The sequence below is a fragment of the Vicugna pacos genome, chromosome 15 (assembly GCF_048564905.1).
Source record: "Vicugna pacos chromosome 15, VicPac4, whole genome shotgun sequence".
NCBI lineage: Eukaryota > Metazoa > Chordata > Mammalia > Artiodactyla > Camelidae > Vicugna > Vicugna pacos.
In genome coordinates, this window is record NC_133001.1 from 52,716,150 (window position 1) to 52,732,291 (window position 16,142).

At 36.6% G+C, this 16,142-nt stretch overlaps 1 long non-coding RNA gene across 2 annotated transcripts in view; it reads left to right on the forward strand.

Moving 5' to 3' along the window:
* The window catches only part of LOC140685782 (uncharacterized), a 281,092-nt gene that overhangs the window by 191,998 nt on the left and 72,952 nt on the right, over positions 1-16,142 (forward strand). The gene's annotated exons all lie outside the window — the stretch shown is intronic.

Consider the following 16,142-nt stretch of genomic DNA (forward strand, 5'->3'; position numbering starts at 1 on the left):
ACTTCCTGATAATATTAACTTGAACTGTAGAGGAAAGGCATTTTAGTTACTCCAAGCCTTTCACTTGGTCAAAGAGAGCTTCACAGTTGTTCATAGAATCATGGGACTTCATAGTTTAGAATCGTAAACAAATTAATACACTCTGAAGATTCTGGGTAGCTAGGGTTTCTATATTTAAAAGTTAGAATTATCATATTGGGAAAGAGTTAATGGATAAAAACTAATAATTCACATTTACGTAGGACTTCAAAGTTTCTAAGTCTTTGTAAAATTTTATCAGTTAATGTTTATTATAACTTTTATATAGAAGACAAAGATATTTATAGCGATGTTTACATCTTGCCCAAGAAAATTCATTTTTATTTATTTATTTTTAAAATAATTTTTGGGACCAGAGAGTTTTTTTTTTTTCCTGGATTTATTTAACTATTTTTGGGAGGGGAGGTAATCAGGTTTATTTATTTATTTATTTTAAGGGAGGACCTCGTGCATGCTAGGCATGCACTCCTCCACTGAGCTATACCCTCCCCCCAGAGAAATTGTAAATGAAGAAAAATTGAGCCCAAGTCTGACTGAATTTGTGGGTGGCTGGATAATTCATCAAGATAATTGTGCTTTTTCTGTTAAACCTTTTTGACAACAACTGAGACTTTCCATTGCTTCTGAAATATTTGTGTTTTGGGGTCAAAAACGTAAGTTAAAGCATAGGTTAAACAAGGCAGTTCTTATCCAGGATTCGCTGTTTGAAAATGTAGGATCTTTGAAGGGAAATACACTCAAGTATCTCTGTGTGGAGAGTGGAGTTGAGCTCTGAGTGAAACACACCGCTGATGTAACCATGTAAAGCTCAGCAGACATGCACGCGAGTCTATGTGCTTGTGGGCGTGTATGTGCTCTCTGTGTGGTGAACTGGACTTGTGGCACAGTGTGGGTTAAGTCAGTTTTAGTTATTGTTTTGCTTTCATATTATCTCTAACAGAAGAATATCTGAGCACAATGTCACAGAACAATTCCCATGTTCTGCCATGCTTCCTGAACGTTGCTGTCAGTGTTTTAGTGCTGGTTATAGGAAAAAACAAGTAAAATGGCTTATCCACAGTATTTTGCTGGTTTGATCTAATGTATGACTATTTTACATATTTACTCCTAAGAATTCTTTATTCTGTTATTACAGAGTGAAAGCTATGATTGGGTTCAGTACAAACATACACGCAGACATACATAGACATATACACCCACGTAAGAGCAAGTGCACATGTATATTTAATCCTTGATGTAAGTCCCTGGCTTCCAGATTCAAGTAGTACTGTTTGTTCTCACAACTTGACTGCAAAGATATTTGACAATAACAGTCTTTCTCAAATAAGTGAGAGTCATCAGAAAGGAAGCAATAGAAAAAGAGCCAGTCACTCTAACTTCATAATTAAATACCAGGCCTGCCCACAAGTAGGATTGCTGTGGCCATAAAGAGTACTAGGCATGTTGGCCCAAACCCCCATCTCTTTAGTAGAAATCCAGTAAACATGAGTAATCAGCCTATTATAACAAGTAGGTATATCCAGTTGACCGCAATTTACCTAAGCTGGATTCTCCTCTTATTCATAAAGCAGAGGAATTTTGCTGCTACTTTAAGTAGCCCTTGACTCCCCTCATGCTATAACTTCTTCCCTGGCCAGGCGTTTTTGCTCCGCTTTGACTCTACAGTGCCTAGCAAAGTGCCTGAGATAAGCCAGGCTCATGCATATGTTTTTAATTAAGCTCAACTCTCTGTGGTGCAGCCAAATGCCATTCTGTCCCAACAGTGGAACACTGTTGTAAGGGACACCTGTCAATCTGTTTTCTATAAATCCCTATCTCACAAGTTGTAGGAGCCTACACAAACGATCTCCTTATAGAGAAGAATGCACCAACCATAACAGCCATAGCATATGAGCAGTCATTCACAGGAGCCAGAACCGGTGCTGTTCAGGGAAGACGTCTGGCTGTAATGAGCGTTTATGGGAAATTAAGGAATTAAACTGATCCTTCCAAGAACACCATCAAATCAAATTAACGTTTAAATAAATTCACTGAAGTCTGTGTCAGACTCAGACCAACTGAACATAGGGAGGGATGTGTTTGAGTGCTGAAGTGAAATAAAAATGACATAAAAACCTTTATAAGTAGGTGTGAGTCATGTGGTTACTAATGCAGATGAGTTATATTGGGGCTCTAATCTGAGAAGGGAGTTGGTGTAAGTAGCATGGGTTTGGAGTCAAACAGACCTGAGTTTTAATCAGTGGGCTCACCTTTGCAGGGGTGACCACCAGTAAATAATTGAACTTGACTCAGTCTCAGTTACTAATTCTGTAAAACGGAGAACACAGTATATAATATAAATACTCATTCTGAGTATAGACTGAAGCAATGTACCCAAAGTGCCATTATTTGTTATATAGTAGTTCAGTGAATACTAGCTGTTACCATAATGTTTGTTAACACTTTATATATAGTCACATATTTCTGATAGAAGGAATAGATTTTAGACAGATGTCTGATGTTTAGCTTTAGCAAGCCACTTAACATAAATGTATATGGAAATATTTAACAAACTATAAAGTTGTTTCCAATATAAGATGCTGGATAAAGTATGGCACAAAGTATTTGTTCACTTGATAAATATTTATTTAACACCCACCATGTGCCAGACACTTTTATAAGCATCTAGGAAAACACCAATAAGCAAGAGAACCAACCCCTGGCACATAATATAATATAACGGGAGGATAGAAAATAAATAATTAAAATATACTGTTAACTATTTGTAAGTTCTAGGGAAAAAATATGTGTATTAAAAAGTATTAAAGTATTAAAGTATTAAAAAGAACCAGGGAAGTTCTCTGAGAAGGAAAGCTCTGGGCAGAAATCTGAAGGATAAAAAGAACCCAGTAGCGGAAAATTCTGCAGAAGCACATTCTAGGAGGAGGAAGTACAAAGGCCCTGAGATCGGGCTGTTGAGGATGGGCAATGAAGAAAGCCAGAGTGGTCAAGGGAAATAATGAATAAGGAGGCAAGTGATAGAAAGGGGGTCTGAAGGGTAAAGCAGGGCCTGATCATGTCAGATCTTGTCGGCTACAGTCAAGTTTAGACTGAGTTCCATGTCGGACCGTAAGTCATTGGAGGAGTTTAATCAGAGAAGTGACGTGCTCTGTTTTTAAAAGACAACCATGGCTGCTGTAGGGAAAGCTGATCAAGAGAGCCTGGTAACTGAAAACAAGGTGACTGCTTAAAGAATTATTTTAACTGAAGCAAGACAAGGCAGTGGTTTGGATTAGAGTAGCATTACTGATGGTGGTGAGAAATGATTGGGGTGGAATGTATGTGATTGATTTGAGCAGACTGGGATTTGCTAAATCAGTTGCTTACTGGGTGAGAGGCAAGCAGGAAATGGAAGAGTGACTTCAGTTAGGGGTCTAAGCAATCTTGTGCTGTTTATAAAGGTAATGAAGACTGTGAGGAGTGTTTTTGTGTTTTAAAGGAAAGAGTTTTGTTTTGAACATTAACTTGAAGCACTAGACGTACAAGTGAAGATGACGAGTAGCAGACATATGAGTCTGGAATTTAGGGGATAAATAAGCGCTAGAGGTATTTGGAAGCCAATGGCATGTATTTACCATCTTAAGACTGTGTGAGATGGTTGAAGAAGTCTACGGAGTCAGGAAAGAGAAGCTAACGGACTCAGGTCAGCGACCCCACAACATCTAGAGACCAGGATGAAAGTGAGAAGCCAGAGAAGGAGGATGAACAGGACTTGCCAGTGAGGGGGGAGGAAATAGTCTGAATATTAAGTTGCTCCAGAATCTAAGAAGAAATTCCAAAAACAAGGGCAGTGATTAACTGTTTCAAAAGCTGTTGAAAGGTGAAGTAAGATGGACAGTAACAGTTGACCGTTGGATTTAGCAAAATGGAAGATGTCTGTGAGCTTGACAAGAGCACTTTCAGTGGAGTAATAGAGTCTAAAACCTGATTATAGTGATTGACAGGAGAACGAAAGGTAAAAGATAGGTGCGTCCCCGTAAATAATTGGTTCTAGGAGCGTTGCTGAGAAAAGGAGTGGTGAGTGAATAGAAATTGGGGTTCTACAGATGATTTTTTTTTTCAGATGGCAGATATTACCATATTATTTGATGCTGATGGGAAAGATATAACACAGTGGGAGACATGAGTGCTTCACGAGACAATTGTATCAGTCAAGTCCTTGGGCAAACAAGAGGGTACAGAACCCAGTGGACACTGAAGAGTTGGTATTTAGAGTTGGTTTTAGGTAGAAATGGGGGTTATTTTTATTTTTTATTGTTTTATTTAACAAGATATATGGTAGAGTGGGAGAAATATAGGGAGACTGATAAATTTGATAGTGAAATAGAGAAGATGGGACACTGTATTTTGTTTGCTTACATTTCTCAGTAAAATATGAAGTGAAAAAATAAGAAATGAAGAGGTGATGCTAGTTGGACGAGGATGAGTGGTTTCAAGTAGCTGTCTTGGAGAAAGGGAAAATTAATTGACAAGAGAACTCCAGTGCCATTGCCTACAAAATATTGTGTGTGCTTACTTGAAATATGTGGTCAAACATTTAAAGTGAGAACACTCCCAGCACAGCTGTAAATTTTTCTTTCTGTATCACATTCTGCTGCTTGAGTGTGGAAAAGAAACAGGCAGATAGCTGCATTTCCTTGGAATTTGGTTTTTGTTCAGGGTGAGTGTATGATGACGTTGGAGAAGGGAGAGTGAGGGTTTCCATATGGATGACATTAGGATGGGGACTGTGGAATCTCAGCAAGGTAAAAAAGTAGGCGCAGAGGGCTGATGAAGATCGCAAAATGGTAACAAGGATGGATTGAAGGTAGAGTGATTTTTCTAACTCAAAGGATGAAAAACACACAGATATATATTTTTCAGTATGTATCTCTTCTTTACACATATTAAGTTATGTAAATGGTTTAGTTTTGATTTTAAGTAAAATAATCTGTGTTTTAACTTAAAATATTCTAATAAATTGCATTTTCAAATTCCAGATGATAAGCTGGCTTTACATATTCATATTTCCTTTTGGTCCAAGACTACCTTAAATAATAATAAAATAAGAAGAAATGACCATAATCTAACATATGCCAATGAGTGTTTCTTATACAATTCTGGAAATGAAAAGTGGAAAGAAAAGAATTGACTGATGATGCAAAAGAAGTGTTAGCATTACAAGGGTGGCAGTACTGTGAAGTGGGTAATCAGACAAAACTCAGGGAACCCTCCAGAGAATGAAAACACAAGGCAGGTTATAGGGAGAAGTGAGCCTTGAACAGAAAGAGAAACTGATGCTCTATACATATTGGAAAATTAAGCCCCCAGCTTGATTCTCTAGCTCACATTTATGTGTAGGTTGGTCAGCAATGGCTTGACTTCCTACAAATAAAAATGAAGGAATAACGTATAATGAAAAAGAATATGTATACGAGTCTATGTGTGTATGTGTATGACTGAACTATTATACTATACACCAGAAATTGACACAACATTGTAAACTGACTATGCTTCAATTTAAAAAAAAATGAAAGAACGAGGGAGGATCTCCCCTAAAAAAACCTAAACTATCTAGGAGAAATACGGCAGCTTATGGAAATACTGTCATTCACATACTTTAGATTTCTCTAGGAGGAATGGCATGATAAAATGGAGAGCTATGGAAAGGGGAGTGTTGCTTTGCATTTTGAGTTCCGTAGTGCTATTTAATATTTTGCTGTCCTGATTCATTTCTTGGTTGGAAGCTAAATGACCATGGTATAAGGGATTGAAAAGTTTCATTAAGTACAATATTGATTTTGAAGAGATGTGCATCAGATTTATGTAATGTGTGATTCTCTTTGTTACACTCTGGCAAGGAAGGTCAACAGAAACAAAATCTGAATTTGTATGAAAGTCGAGTTAGGTAGCACAAACTACTCCTGGACTTTAAAGCTAGAAGTGATTTAATACAGGGGAACAGGTGCTTCCAATATTCAGGGAAAACTAAAAGAGAAGGCTTCAGGTTGGACCTCTTGGAATGACTCCCACAGAACTTCAGTTCTGTCCCCCTCTGTGAGTGATGTAATGAGGTCACTCCTAGTCTCTGCCAAAATTAAAACTGCTGCCTCTTAAAACCCAGGAAGATTGAGGATAAGTACCAAGAAGCTGGCTCTTTTCCACTTCTGCATCAAAACTGTTTCTTGTACCAGGAAGCTCGGTGATGGACAGTGGAACACTAATTTAGCAAAACCTCTGTTTTCTATAGCTTTGGCAACAGCAGCATTTGACTCCTAAAGAATCTAGAATAAATATTAAAGCAGAATATAAAGTATAATATGAAAATCTTAAATAATTAAATGTCATAAAAATGTGAAGCAAAGAAAAAATCATCAAGCTGATTTTTAAGAGACTGAAATGGCAATCTTGAAAGTGAACAATATGTCACATTTGTAATTATTCCAGAAATGCTGGACCCCCAAAGAAACATCTAATAAATGGTGTTATTTTCAATGGTGATGTTTAGAACACATTAAGAAATAAAGCAAGATTGAGTGTGAAATGAGCCTTTCAACCCACCTCAGGCTTAGGACACTTGACGCCGTTTGTCACAGCAGTGCAAGACCCAGCCAGGCTTAAGCATGGAGGTCCTCCTGCCTCCTCTAAGTTGGAGTCCAACACCACAACTGACTTACGCATGCCAGCCTTAATTCTGTTACCAAACAGTTGCCCATGGAATTTACTCCGCTTCTATCCTCATGGCGGTATTAGTAAGGAGATGGAGAAGCGTTAGTGTGAAATGCCAGTAGCTCCCAGCAATGTGAAAAGAATCAGGAATGAAGAACATGTTTTTCCTCCCTCAACAAGTATATAATAATAGAGAAAAAAGGGAGTAGCCATATCTGAGTAGATTATAAGTGAGAAATACCTCAAATTGGAGAAAGACATGAATCATCAGAACTTGGAGGCACAAATAACTCCATGTATAAAACATAATTCTGCATATTTTAGGGAACCTTCAGAATGCTAAATATGGAGATGTTAAAAACTGCCCCAGAGAAGAAAGATTGATTATTCACAAAAAAATGGCTATTAGATTGGTGAATTCCAGAACAGGAGCCACATAATCTTTAAGAATAGTTAACTTAAAGTTGTTAAGAGGTAAAAACAAACCAACAAAAAATGAAACAAATCCTCTCAATTCAGAATTTGGATCCAAATATACAATGACCATCTGAAGAGATTATAAACTTCAAGAGTAATCACAAAGATTAAGATTAAAACAAAAGTGAGATACCTCTTTACAGTAATCAAATTAAGACCTATAAAATGACAAGATGGACTGTCAAATCTGGCAATCCCAATTTCTGTATAGAATAAGATGTTGTAAAAGTCAGCTTTGGGACTGTTTGAAATGTTTTCATGTACATGAAAACAAGACAAGTGTTTTGAAAACCAGGACAAGAATTATTATATGCTAATCTCCTTGGGGTCTTGTGATTAAAATTTAGTATGTTCTAATATTTGTTTAGTGATTTAAATTAGAACTGGAATTATTTATTGAGAAATACATACCTGTTTACTTAAAATATTTAGGAATTTTCTTTTTGCATAACCACAGGCTTTCAGCTAGTGGGGCCCACTCATTCACTGATTCAGGAGAATGAACTTTCCAGTTTCGCTTATAAGGAAATTGTCTTGAAATGCTACAATTGTCTTCCCTTTTAAAATTTTCCTGGCTTAAGATTTTTCCCAATTTCTTACTTCTGGTTTACCCTTGTAACTGATCTCCTCTAAATCCCTTTCATTGTCTAACTTCCTACACCTTCATTGTTGCCAAACAAAAGCCTTCATTTACTGGGTGACCCATTTAACAGTTCCAGTTTTGTTTTACTGAAGAAATAAAGAAAATAATAGTTTTTTTTTCCCTACTGTGTGTTCACACTGGTTAGGTGTGTTTGCAATGTCTAATCCATGGATTATTTTTATAGCCGAAGTGAACTTCAGTGTCCCACTTTCCCATTTTTCTTATAGGGAACTGTATTTTATGTCTCTATTCATTCATTCAACAAAAAATTATTTAGCCAATGCATGAGCCATGATATAAACTGGGCATTAATAATGAATAAAATGTGGTCCATTTTATATGCCTGTGTTGAGGGGCTTGGGGTATTTACAACAATAATATACAACAGTAAATAATAATACACAGTGCCATCATATTATTTGGTATAAACTAGGTATAGAAAAGGCACAACAAATTTGGTAAACAATTCAGAAGGAGGGATTTTGGAAAGATCCAAGGAGAAGTATGGCATCCATGCTGGGTTAAATAATGCCTAGAAGTGAGGAAGGTTGACAAAGGGGGCCAATAAAATCATTCTACCCAGAAAAATTATTTTAAAAAATACCTAGAGACATTGCAGAGAGTGTATTAGAACTAGGAAGTGGGTAGCGGAGAGAAGTGAGAATAAGAGGATGAGCTATTAAGGAGGAAAGAGTGGAGCAACACAGCCTTAGAAGGCTTGGATGTGACGCTGAAGATTTGTCTATCAACATCCATATATGAGTAAGTGAAGGAGATAAAGGGGGCCTGCTGGATACTATATCACTCTTTCAGAAACAGCAGTAAGACAAAGACTTTTTCCCTCCAATCTCATGCCTTTTTCATTATTGTACTAAAAAACTATTCAGTTTTGCCAGGAGTCAGAAAAGCAGACCACAATTAAAATTTTCGAGTGGGCATACTTACTTTTTATGAACTCTTGTCTTCAAATCTTGCATCCTTTATTCTGACTTTGGACACTTTCCAACTACTGGGGCTTGAATTGAGCTGGACATATTTCTGGGGTGTGAGGAAACAGCCTATTGCCTTGCCTGATTGATGGAGGAAATAAACAGAAGGCAATTTGTTCTTTCCTTGGAGAGCCAGACAGTAGCCACCATAATGTACAATTTAAGATGAGGGAGATGCCAGGGACAGGACAATGGATGGCGAGAGCCCACAACTTTCCCAATGGCAGGAGAGAAACTGTAAAAGCACTTACTGCTCATTTGCTGTGAAACCAGAAAAGGCATTTTCCCTTCTGCCTTTGATGTGAATTTGTCCTTTTCAAATAAAAGATCAAATATGCTATTAATGATTATACCATACATATTTTTTTCTTCTAGCTAATGTTTCTGTGTTTAACCACTGACACGTCATGATCTTTTTAACCTTGTATCCTACGCAAAGTTACAATATTTCATATCCCACAGTTGGGCTATGTATTTTAGATAATATAATTTACTAACATTTATTAACTGGTAACCATGTGTGAGGCTCTTTCTAAGTCACTAAGTGAATTAAATCATTTTGTTATCACAACAATCCACTGAAATTCTTACTCAATAGACAGTTTGCAGAAGAGAACACACATAATTAGCAAGATACTTAGAGCGATTAATTTGCCCAAGGTAGTAATGCCATTATAGGTGTTCTGTGTCGAGACCTTGTGCATTTGACTACGAAATCTCATTGATTTCTAAAAATTCATTCACGAATGAACACACACATATTTAATGCAGCTGTTTATAAATGACAATTACACAGACTGGAAATCTATATTAGGCATGAAGAGAAATAATAGAATATTTAGTGAGTTAATTAACTGAGTGTTTTGAAAACAAAAAGACAAACATGATAAATAAGATCTGGGGAAAATGCATTGTAATTGGGAGAAATGCAACTTAGAAAATGATGAATCCCTATTTATGAGCCTTATGAGTGTTCTCGTACAAACACACAGATACGTAGATACACAAACATACACACTTAACAAAACTTTGACATGCATACACATGTGTTGTGCACGTGTGTTCTTATTTGTATACATTCACTTATTTTAGTAGTTATATTCCCTCTCGTGGGAATGGGGGAATATCTGTGTGTTTGTGTAAAGAACTATTTATGTCAACATGGGTGAATCTCACAAACATAAAGTTGAAAACGGAAACCAAATTGCACAAAGGTAGATACAGTAGATCTCTTTTTATCTTAAATTTCAAAACTCTTCAAAAATTCACATACCTGAATAGGTTCTAATGATATAATATGTGTGCATATGTAGTCAGACTATAAGTACAACCGAAGGAATTATTGAAAATCCCATGATACTATTAGTGGTGCTATTTAGGTTGCACTGAAGGTTTGGGTTAGGGAGGGGCAGCGGTATTTTAACGATCTTGATGATGCTCTTTGTTTAAAAAGAAGCATGTTGGTTTTTTGGACACTTAAGATTTATGTATTTTTTAACACTGAAGTCTTCCATAATAACAACAAAAGTATAATGTCTGTAAAGTACATACTGCAGAGCTTGGCATACAGTAAAGGTTATTTCTTTACTAAATTACATTGTATAAAAGCACAAGATTATCAGGAGTCACATCCATGTGCAATGTGCACACAAAATAGCTTCCTGGGCAGAGCTAAAGCTGCGCCCTCAGAGACTAAGATTCACCATGATGTGCTGAGGTTCTCAGGACCTTGAACTTGCCTCTGTCACCCCAGATGACAAGTTGTGGAGTATCCACGTCACCATGGCCTATATTACATCCACCTCTGTGGGTTTCCTTTCCATCTCTCCAGGGCATAGCACTTTTCCGCACATATAGAACAGACTCTGTAGATGCTTGTTCAATGAATTCATAAACCAGTGAGTGAATAAAGTTTGTTTTCGTTTTAGTATTTGAGCTAGGTCTATTAACTTGAATAAACTATTCCTTTCCTTTCAGATTATTTTCTTTATTTCTAAATTAATAGAATCCATGCCATGGTCTCCAAGATGCCACTAATGCTGAGCCTCATCGTATTGTTGCCACTAATGCTGAGCTTCATCGTATTGTTACATTTCCAGAGAGTCTCTAAAAGAAATGCCAGTTTCTTCCATTATAGAAATAATGTTTAAATTTTTTTCAAAAGTACAGAATTTTTGAATTTTACTGAAAGTAGAATTCTTCTTGACTCGTATTACTAATTGCAGAGACCACAATAGCACTGCCTAACCTCACTCAAATAAGGAGAAGAGGTCTATTGTTCATTACCAGACCCCAAAGCAGGAAATTTGCAGAGGGAAACTCAGCTTACCTCATGATGCATTTTAATTTAACAGCCGTTTAGTGAATATTACATGAAAAGTATTGGAAGGGATAGAAGGGGGTGATGAGATTCTGTGCCGTGAATTCATAGAGTCAGACAGCATCTTTTAAGATCATATACCAGGGATCATTTTGCAGGACAACTTTTAAGTCGTGTCAGCAGGGCTATGGTTTCCCAGAGTCATCTAGCTACTTTCTGCACGGCTGTAAATCACAGCATTTCTGTTACTCAGTTTCTTGGCAAATTGAAATACAAACTTGCCCTTAACCTCTAATTTTCCTTTATGAACAATTTTAGGTTTATCATCAGCAAAATGGAGAAAATAATATCACACACTAATTGTTAAGATTAAAGAAAATACTCTGTGGAAAGCTCCTGTTACGTTGCTGTGCTGTATTGGATAGGGTCACCGTGGTTCTTGCGTTGTCATTGTCCTAATCATTACTTGCAGACGGCTGTCATCTTCTGCTTGGCATCCCTTTCCTTAGCACCAGATATGGTGAAAACAAGATTATGAACACTCATAAGAGCCTCACTTGGCTAGGAAAATTCAGTGTCTCCACTCTTGGTATACCTACCTCTTTGCATGTATGGATGGACACATACATGTGGGCATCTCACAGAAACTCACTACAAAAATCAGTGATTCTCCACATATTATATTGGTAACTCCTCAAAATTCTTGTTTCAGATTCTCCGTCTTGCTCACAAGGCTGAATAAGACTGAGTATCCCCAGATTTGATTTAGCACATTAGGCTAAGCTTTAGAAATAAATAGAATGTCAAATCATTATATTGTACTCTTAAACTTAAAAAAAAGAGAAGTAGAATGAAATCAAAGAAGACAGTATATACTTGTTATGAACTGAATGTCTGTATCCCCGTAAAAGACCCATGTTCAAATTTAATCCCTAATACAATGGTATTTGGAGATGGGGCCTTTGGGAAGTGATTAGGTAATGAGGGTAGGCATCTTATGAAGGGGATTAGTGCCCTTATAGAGAGAGGGCAGGGGGCCAGCTTGCTCTCTTTCTGCTGCCTGAAGACACAATGAGCAGTCAGCCACCTGTAGTCCAGAGGAGGGCTCTTACTAGAATCTGACCATACTGACACCATGATCTTGGACTCCCAGCATCGAGAACTATGGAAAATAAATTTTTGTTGTTGATAAGCCTCCCCATTTATGTTAATTTATTATAATAGCCTGAGCCAAGACAATGCTTGAACAGAAATCTACAGAATTATTTCTTCACGTATATAATGTAATGGTTCACATTTCAGAATTTCCTGTTGTTTTATGAGTGATTCGGATTTATTTCTCTAGAGTAGCTTCTCTGATCTCTTGTGTAGTACCTCAATGGTCACCCAATCATGTTTAAATCATGCTCTAACTCCCCAGTTGACAAAGCAATTCAAAAATAAAAGAAATTCATAGTCTTGAAAATTCTGAAAGTTATGTCAAAAAAAATCACAATAAAGCACTGACTTTGTCAAATGTATTCCATATAGTATCTATTTTCTCTGTTTCACTAAATATTTATTATTTGGATAAACTCAATACATAATACATTATTATCTTATGAAAATTAATTTTTAACACATCTCACAGGCAACTCAGGGGTCACTAGCTGGAGGAAGAACACAATCTCCTCACTGATCTCATTTTTACTAATTTTGCCAAAGCAAAGACATTGGTCTCTCTATATATCACATCTAGGAATAACCAGGCCTGGCCTACAGATTGCTTAATCTGGGCCTGACAGGAATAAAGATAAGAGGAATCTTTTTGGGGAAAAAAAAAACACTAGTTATGCCAGAGAGAAACTTTCATTTAGGGTTCCATTTCAAGCCCCGAAGTTCTAAAAGGGGAATCACCGTGCTTCCTCCCACGACTCATAAGCCTCAGCAGCTCCGCTGCAGAGATTTCAATGATCTATGCGATCCTCCCCTAATAATTTCCTTCACAATTAATGAGAGTATGAGTAGAAAGGAAACTTGACTCTGTGAGGATACATGGTTTTATAGTCAACACAGAAGTGTGTATTAAATTGAAAAAATAAGTTATTACCGAGAAATTTTCCCTTCATTAGTTTCGTTTTGTCTAATTAGCCTTTTACAAAACCATTTGTATTTAGGATAAGAATATGGTTTTGGCACAAATTGTGAAGGTAGAGTGCAGAAAATAAGAATCACCTGAAATTAATCCCATAAGAATTAGGCCTGGTGTGATAGGTAGACGGTTAGGAAGAGAGAGAGAGAGAATGAGTAATAGATAACAGACATGGGAAATAGAAAAGGAAAGATAGTAATATAAGCTCAAATCCATCCTACTGAGAACAAAAGATGATACTGTATAGTACAGGGAAATATATACAAGATCTTGTGGTAGCTCACAGCGAAAAAAATGTGACAATGAATATATGTATGTTCATGTATAACTGAAAAATTGTGCTCTACACTGGAATTTGACACAGCATTGTAAAATGACTGTAACTCCATAAAAAAAAGTTAAAAAAAAAAGGAAAGATAGTTATTTATCCAATTCAGAATTAGGGAAGGACTTACATATTTGAACACAACTGAATAGGTTTTGTTTTAAGGATCATAGTGCCATGTATTTAAATCTTTGATGTTTTACTTAACATCATATAATTAGCATCATCTATTTAATGTTAAGAAGTAGAGGCAGATAGCATATTCAAAGAAGCTGTTCTTTTCATTTTGGTTTTGCAACTGTTCCTTTTACCCTTCCTTTGTGTGTTTATTTTTCCTTAGTGATAGTGAACATTCATAAAGATAATTTGATTTATATTTTAAATTGCACTGTCTTCAGAGCCCAAAACTAATGCTCCTTGGTGGCCTTCAGCTTAGAAAACTTGCCTTAAAGATATTTTCCAGATTCCTCTGCTGATTCCTGTCCTGGGCTGTTTGTCTGTGATATGTAGTTTAATTTTCTTTGTTCCCACCTTTGTGTCAGCAGAGTTTCCATGGACTTACTATGGGACATAATAAATAATGTAAACAGTGTAAGAATATTGGATGGAATCCTCCCGGTTAACCTAATGTAAGAGGCACACTTTTCCTCGGTGACAGGAAACTGTACAGATAATTCTGTCATAGCGATGCTTGTTCTTGCTCCAACTCCCAAATAAATTGCAGACAAATACAATGTGTTAGGTGCTATGTTTTCACTGTGAGTTGAGTGAATCACAATATCATCACTTAAACTTACATTAAATGTTCACAAACTTGCATATTCACTGTAAAGTTTACGAAGCAAAAAACAGAGCCCAAGGAACTTAGACCAGGCATTTATACTTTTAACATTCTATGGAAATAAGATTTATATAATCACTTATCTTATGGTATTTACAAGTGGATCATGGGTTTGGATATCAAAAGATATGGAAATAGGTTCCCTTTCTAGAACTCACTAGTTGTGTAAATGCTGGCACATTATTGACTTCTAAGAGGTGTAAATACTTCAACTGTAAAATAAGGATCAAAAATTTTACTTTAAAAGATAATTTCCAGGATAAGAGATAATTCTTGTGAAGCTCATATCTCAGTTCATGGCTCAGATTGTAGGTGCTATTGTTATAGTGTTTGTGCTAATATTATTAGTGCTACTAATAAACCTAATGATGGTTGGGGAAGATGAGATCTATAGAACCAGCAAAAATTGATTTCAGATTTAGGCAGTATCATATTTACATGGAGGATTAAGCAGTCTTCCTTAAAGAGAAACATCTGCCACAGAGTTTGAAAGATGAATGGAATTCAACATGTAGATGTAAGACAGTGAACTTGCCAGTAAACTAAATAGTATACTCAAAGGGAGAGTTAAAAGAGAAAGTTGAACCACAGTTTGGGAATAACAAGAAATCTGTTATGTCTGAAGATACAATCTATATGTCTGAAGATAAATAAAGAGAGATAATGGAAGCTAAGAGCTACATGTAAGCTACAGTTTCATAGCACAAGATGTGAAACTCCTGGGTCAGAGACAAAGCACTTCATCACTCATGGCACTCATGGCAGGTGGAAAGAGCTTCACATCGACGATGGTTGCCCTCACTCGCTCCCACTGGGTGATGCAGAGGTAGTTCCAAGTAGATGCTGTGTATACGGTGGGTTTATAATACAGGTGAGTAACCCTGACTTTAGGAAAACCTAGCCTTTTAAAAAGGGTTACCAATGAACGTGCCCAACCTGAGCTCCAGTGGAGGACATTGTCTGTATTAATCCTATCAGGAAGCAAATCTGCCCTCTTCCATATATATGTATGCATGTATGTATTGGGGGATGGATAGGGATTGTGGATATGGATGTAGATATGATTATAGACGTAGGTTCACATGTTGAACAAGTAGTTGGAGGATAGTTGGGTGATTACAATTTATTAGAAAGGTTTTTTTGTTTGTCTATTTGTTCACTTGAACCCAGATTCAATCCTTAAGATTTACTTTTTGTTTTTCTTTTTGCTGTTTGTTGTATTTTTCCAAAGAATGAAATTAATCCTAGGGCATTCTTTCCCTAAGAATGCAGCATTTGGAGGGACATGGTTTAATACATGTGTCTAGAAATCTGACTCTCAACCATACATGGGATCCAAGGCCTTGCCCCCTGTGTTCTACCTCAGTTAATGCTTGTTTCCAGCAGAAGCCTGAGGCAGCCTGTCGTTCAAGTTCTCAGCTTTCGGTTCCTCTGTCTCCATTGTTTCCTTTTGTAAGTTCATCTATACATTTAAAAGATACTATCTCTAGTGTTTGAAGCAAGATTTTTTTCCGCATAATTTCTAGTCTGCCAATCGTCCTATAAATGGAAGACTTCCATCTACTATCTATGATCTTGGCATTCTTTACCTGCAAGATTGGTCATAAATACCAACAGTAACGTATTTATTAAAGTTCCCTGGAAGTAATGACACTAAAAATAAATTTTGTGTTTTGGAATATTATTTTAT